The sequence below is a fragment of the Lactuca virosa genome, chromosome 6, assembly GCF_052849685.1.
Source record: "Lactuca virosa cultivar CGN04683 chromosome 6, Lactuca_virosa_CGN04683_v6, whole genome shotgun sequence".
NCBI lineage: Eukaryota > Viridiplantae > Streptophyta > Magnoliopsida > Asterales > Asteraceae > Lactuca > Lactuca virosa.
In genome coordinates, this window is record NC_136431.1 from 31,758,856 (window position 1) to 31,765,382 (window position 6,527).

Genomic DNA, 6,527 nt, shown 5'->3' on the forward strand with positions numbered 1-6,527 from the left:
TATTGATTAGGGCTTAGGGTAGGATTGGATATTCGAAAGTCTATAGGGTCCAGCGTTATGTATGGCTAGCATACACTAGTGCTGTAGGGGTTGATGGAAGTTTCATGGATAGGTGGGTAGTGAGAGGCCGGGAGGCCAATGATGAGATATTTAGCATTCGTCTAGAGTGAGGATTTATCGCTCGCTATGTATATGTATATTGTAGGGTGTTGTGGTGATACTTGAGACAAATATGGGTAGGTGTGGAAGGTAGTATGGGCCCGTACTGCTGAAAGCACAGGACCCATACGCGTATCAAGGAAGTCACAACCCCCAAGGTTGGGTTGGAGTCGGTTCCCATGATTATGGTATGGATTATTCGAGACGTTTTGAGACCGGATCCAGATCAGGATCGAGATCGTTCGGGGACAGATTCTGGAGATGATTGGGTCTTTTAAGACCGTCATGGTTGAGTATTTCGACGAGCGCTATGCAGCCATTGCCGAAATGGTTGTCGTGGCAGCTTTAACAGCTGTAACGACGTCAAAGGGAGGAGCTGGTCGAGCTTCCTAGTTCTGGGATATATTCTGATGAGCAGAGGGCTGCAGTTATTTGGGATCGGGAAGATGATCTGTACTTGTTATATTTATGCGGGTTGAGCGGGAGAGGTTAGCACGTGGGTTTCTAGATTTGAGGGTCGGGGGTTTGCTCGAGGCCGGAATGTGAATCGCGGGAACTCCGGAAGGGAGTGATGATTATGTTCAGCTGGGGTTTTGCAGTTGGAAGTGGAATGGTTAATTGATGGATTGGACTGTCGTTTTATAGGGCAAGGATTGTGCCCTTTCAGTTTTCCGAGCTCGAAGGAGTGAGCAGGCTTGTGACCCCAGGATCAGGTTGTATTCTTGCTCGGGGTTAGTTGGTTGAAGGGATTGGCGATATTATTTCAGCGTCGTTGAGCACAGGTGGGTCGATGTGGCATAAGTATTTTGTGATGTCCGGTTTGCCTTAGATCTCTTGTATCGGACGGTAAGGGTTTATTGTGCGATCTATTGCACTTTTGGAATTGTAGACTATGTCTTGGGAAGTAGTCCGTAGCCCAGGTTAGGGCAGAGGTTGCTTCAGTTGTTGCAGTTCAGTTGTGGACGTTTGAGCGGGTAAGTAAGTTAGGGTGCGAACCCTGAATAGAATGATTCTAGAGCCCGAGAGCGGGAAACTTGTTTGGAGCACCTTTAGGAAAAGGGGTATTAGGTGTGAAGTCTGCGGATAGGGTCCTACAGAAGGGTTATCCATCATCATCAGGATTTAGTGGTTTCAACAACCGTTAGTGATTTACGAATGAAAGCGCCAAGGGAAGTGGTTCGTTGCTAAGGTATTATTTGCAACATTTATCTTTTGGTCTCCAGGACATGAGGGTGGGGCCATTCAAGCATTAGTGATTGTCGGTTTTGACTGGGATACAGAAAGTGTTCATCTGATTATTAGAAGTGTGTGATCAATTGGGAAAGAGTTGGTTGTCATCGGATCGATTGTAGGAAAGGGAGAAGGGTTGGGAATTCCCCAATGTCCATGTGTTGTGAAGACTTAGTCGAATCTAAGTGGGGGAGAATCGTCCCAGGATACAGAAGCAGGAGCGGTGTTGAAAATGGGATAAGTCTCGCATCGTTGGCAGGAAGGAAGACAAACCAAGTGGTTGTTTGTTTGGAGGATTGTGTGAGTTGGGAGTTTGGTAAAACTTCCCAGCATGTGTATCACGTCTTCTCGGTGGTTGATAACAGAATTCGGGGAATCAGGTTGGAGTTCTGATCATGGTTTGAGTTCACTTCGAGTATTCGGTCGAGGGTGTGCTCGACTCTGAGGGTTTTTGGATTGATAGATTGAGGGTTTTGTTAGCTGCCAGGGCTCGGCAATACATTCAGCACGGGAGTGCAGGTTATTTAGCGTATGTAGTAGACACGCGGGTCAGGGAACAGACCACAGATTTCCGAGAGGGTGGAAAATCGACATGAGGCCTAGGGTTAGGCTGGGGATATAGTCCACAGAGTAGATCAGGAGTTCGAAGCCCCAAGTGGGTGACAACAGGCTGCATGGGAGAGAGCATCAAGAGGGGTGGTCCAGGGAGATGCTCAACAGTTTAGAGCGGTCCGGATAGACTAGAGGCCAATGGGGCGTACCAGTAAGACCGAAGGCTCGGAGAACGGTCCAGTCAGGCTGAAGACTCTGTATATGTTTGTAGATCTATGTTCGGGTATTGAGTAGGCTACTATGCTATAGCAATCATTAGGTCTGTTCCAAGTGTTGAACACGCTGCTGGAGTAGGCTGAAGACTCCAGTGTATTTTGGTTTGATCGGAAGTTGTTGTTAGAGATCAGATGGAGTGCCAAGGATCTTGGTGATCCCATCAGTTCAGAGTGCCTCCGAGGTTTCATCTTCTTGGATCGGGTAATACTCCAGTTAGGGACTGAGAGTGGATCCGAATGGGTATTAGTTAGTTTTGGGAAGGTTTGGGATTAGAATATCCTGTCATTCAGGTTCTGGGAACCGGGTTAGATCGTCCTCATGATCGTCTATGGCATTTGGATAGGGTTGAGGCGGTCCTGCTCTATGCAGTAGGCCAAGATACCCGGTGCGGGCCGACTGTAAGTCGTAGGCACGGAGGCTCGAAGGGAGCGGTAGGGTTGAGGCGGTAGGCCAACAAACCCTGAGAATTTCAACTCCATAGTTGAATTGATTAGACATGTTGGTATTCTAACCCGAAGGGGGTGATATGGGTTAGATATGAGTGCCGTACTGGTTGGCCGGTAGTGGTAGGTGTGTTGATGATTGTTTGAGTTATTGTGATGAGTCTTGGGATTCATGTGTGGTAGTAGTTTTTGTATCGTTATGCTGTTCATTGATGAGAGGAGCGTCGATTAGGCCCTTCGGGTGGTGGAGGAAAGTGGATATCTGCAGGGTCAGAGTGTTGGGTAACTGAAGTGACGACAGTAGTGTCAATCGGTCATCGGGAGCATTCCAGTCATGAGCTGAGGGCCGGTGATGGCATACCAGACTCATGTTGTGGACTCAGAGGCAATCCAGACCTATGCTGAGGACCACGTAAGGGTATTTTAGTCATAGGCTGCGGGCATAGAGATTGTGTTGGTTATGTCTGTTGTAGAGCGCGTTCAGATTGGATGTATTGTTGAGATTTGGGTAAGTTGTACTCGGTTGTGTCGAATCAGAGGAGTTTAAAGGGGATGCAAGGATAGATCCTTGGATTCCAAGTATGGTTGTAGACATGGGATATGTATGTAGTGGTATTCCAATCGAGGGTATTCCATCATAAGGATGACCGGACCCTATGATTGATTGGACCTGATGTGTTTGGTATTCCAACCCGAGGGTTGATTAGGCCAAACATGCATGAGGAAACGAGGGTAAACCATCCTAGGGATGACTGGACCCGTCATAGGCATACCTGGTATTCCAGCCCGAGGCTGATTGGCCAGGTATGAGTGTTTATGTGATATAGCTGGTTGTTCATGAGAGTTGCTCGGAAGCTGAAGGATGCATTATCATGTCAGCGCGGAAAGGGACTAGATTCAGGAAGGGAACTGGATGAGTTTCCAATATTGCAAGTTACTCGGGTTATCGCCAGTTTTGGAAAGGGGAGGATAGATTAATGTTATGAGAGAGAGCCCCGTAAATTATAGTATTAACCAACTTTCGCCGGTCACGAAAGTGTGTGCATGACAGGAAGGTGGAAGTATCATAAGGTGATACTTAGATTGATGTGTGTGGATGTCGAGGAGAAGAGGCCGGTGGAAGGCTTGGAGTAATAGGTAGGGATCCTGCTCAGGAAGGAGTTGTCCTTAGAAGGGACGCGGTAGTAGTTCCTGAAGAGATTTGGGCTGGTTTGGGAGACCGGAGGCTGCAATGAAGGAGTGTTATCCAGAATCGTGTGCTGCAGCAGGCTTCGAGGACGAAGCCTAATTTAAGTGGGGGGGAGTTGTAACATCCCAAGTTCAGGAATATAAGTTCGGGGTGCTATGTGGAAATAAAGGAGTAGACTCGACGAGTATGTATCTTAACTCGTCGAGTCGGAGCGGGTGTTGGGCACGTGTAAGTGACCCGACTCGCCGAGTCGGCGGCGGGACTCGACGAGTCAGTGCTGGGAAGAGAAAACCCTAAATTTTAGGGTTTGCACCCTATTTAAAGGATCTTATGTTCTTACCTCAACCTCTTTATCATCCCTTGAGAGTCAGTAAACCCTAAAATCGTGTGTGAGCCATTGGTGAGAGTTTTTGAGCTTTAGAAGGTGATTCTAGTGAAGGAAACTTGTAGATCAAGAGGCTAGCATCAAGGAATTCGTGTAGATCCAGAATCTACTTCATCTTGGGCACATTTTGGAGGTAACAAGTCGTTGCCTTGAGCTCTTCCCTTCTAGATCTATTCTTGGATGATGATTTGGGGCTATTTAGCATGTTTGGAATCCATTTCGGGTTTTGGGACTAGATCTGGGGTTGCAACTTCAGATCTGGACTTTTCTTGGTCCATGGAGGCATAAAGTATCAGCCCTTTAGCTTGTTTGTGAACATTCTTGTCTTGAACCTTCTTTCTAGCTTGTATTGAGCCAAAATCACCATGCATGCACGTAAAGTTGGAAACTTTACGTGTAAGACTAGCCATAGGAGTCCAGATCTATGAGTTGGAAGCAGTGGGGTGGACTGAAATCGTCTGAATGAGGATGACTTAAGTGAACTCGGCGAGTCTGTTCTTGGACTCGACGAGTCGGGTCGCAAACCCTAACCCATCTGGTTATGATAAGGATTAGTGAGTTGAGTGGTGACTCAGTGAGTTGGAAAGGCTAGGATTCGGGGATTGATGAACTCGATGAGTCATGAGGTGACTCGGCGGGTTGAGTCGTGATATGAGGATTTTCTGAGTTTGGGAACTCGGCGAGTCAAGGGGCTGACTCGGCGAGTAGGGTCAATCAGGAAGGCTGACTTTGACCAGGACTTTGACTTTGACCAAGAGTTGACCAGTTTGACTTCCAAGGGTATTCTGGTAATTTGGGCACTTATAATATGGTTCATCAAAGTGTTAGGTGGTGGAGTTCGTGGCTATGATCGGGGGATTTGATCGTACCTCTTCAGTTCGGCATTGCAAGGTGAGTTCTCCTCACTATATCAACAGGGTCTAAGGCACCAAGGCCGACCCTTTATCGTTTGTATTTGGATTATTGCATGATATGCTTACTGATTTACATCCTGGTAGTTAGGATGGTGATATGCTATGTTTTAGTGACCCGGTGGGGTCGATATCCTGGTTATAGGATTGTTGATATGTTTATTGATCTGTTAGATCGGCGTCCTGGTAATTAGGACGGTATTATGTTTAGTGACCTGGTGGTTAGGTCGGTATCATGGTATATAGGATGATGCTATGTCAGTGACCTGGTTAGGGTCGGTATCCTGGTATATAGGATGATGCTATGTTAGTGACCGGTTAGGTCGGTATCCTGGTTAGGATGTGCTATACTATATGATCTGCTAGATCGGTTTGTCTGTCTATGGGCTGTTATGTGATTACCTGTTATATGTGCACATGGTTATTTGCTTGATGTTTGGGTTGAGGCAGTCCTGCTTTGTGCTGAAGGCCAACATACCCTACGAGCGGTCCGGATAGACTGTAGGCCCGTATGGCGATCCAGTCATACCGAAGGCTCGGGATAGATCCAGATAGACGGTAGGTCCGGTGCGGGCGGTCCAGTCATACTGTAGACTCAGAGAGTGGACCGGGTGGAGTAAAGGCTCGGCGCGGGCGGACCAGTCACACTGTATACTCGAGATGCATGGATGTTCTGTATTTGTTGATATGATATGATTATGGTTATATGAGGTTGGTATTTTGGGGGTAACTCACTAAGCTTTCGGGCTTACAGTTTCAGTTTATTGTTTCAGGTTCAGCGAATGGCCGCGGGTAGGCGAAGGCGTGACCGTACACTTCCTCGATTTACGATTATGAATTCTGGGAACTCTGATGTATAAACTATTTTGAAAACAAATTGTAATAATTGAATGGTTTCAAATGAATCAAAAAGTTTTAAATTGGCTTGAATTTTTGGATGTTACAAGATACTATTCTTCCTCTATTATGTTTAATCCTCAAAGACGATTCTATTCTTTTTATTCTTGCTATATTCGGGTACACCCATCAACATCGTCTTCATCTACTTCTTAAAATTGTTGCTCTGATGATGAGACCATTTTGTCTATTGATGAGACTATTTTGGGAGCGTAATAAACGGTATAAATGTGTTGAATTGATGTGTGTTTGCCAAAGAAAGACCATACTTTGATTACTTTTAGAACAATATGTACATGGTAATCAAATATGACTAAAATGGATGAAACCTGGAAGAAAACATGGACAAATGATGGCTAACAAACATGTAGGGTGAACTACACAAAGTTACGAAGAAAAATGTTGTTGGAAAGTTGACCATGCTCAAATGTTTTAATCATATCTCAAAATTTTGTGCTCCAATTGATGCAAATCAAGATGTTTCG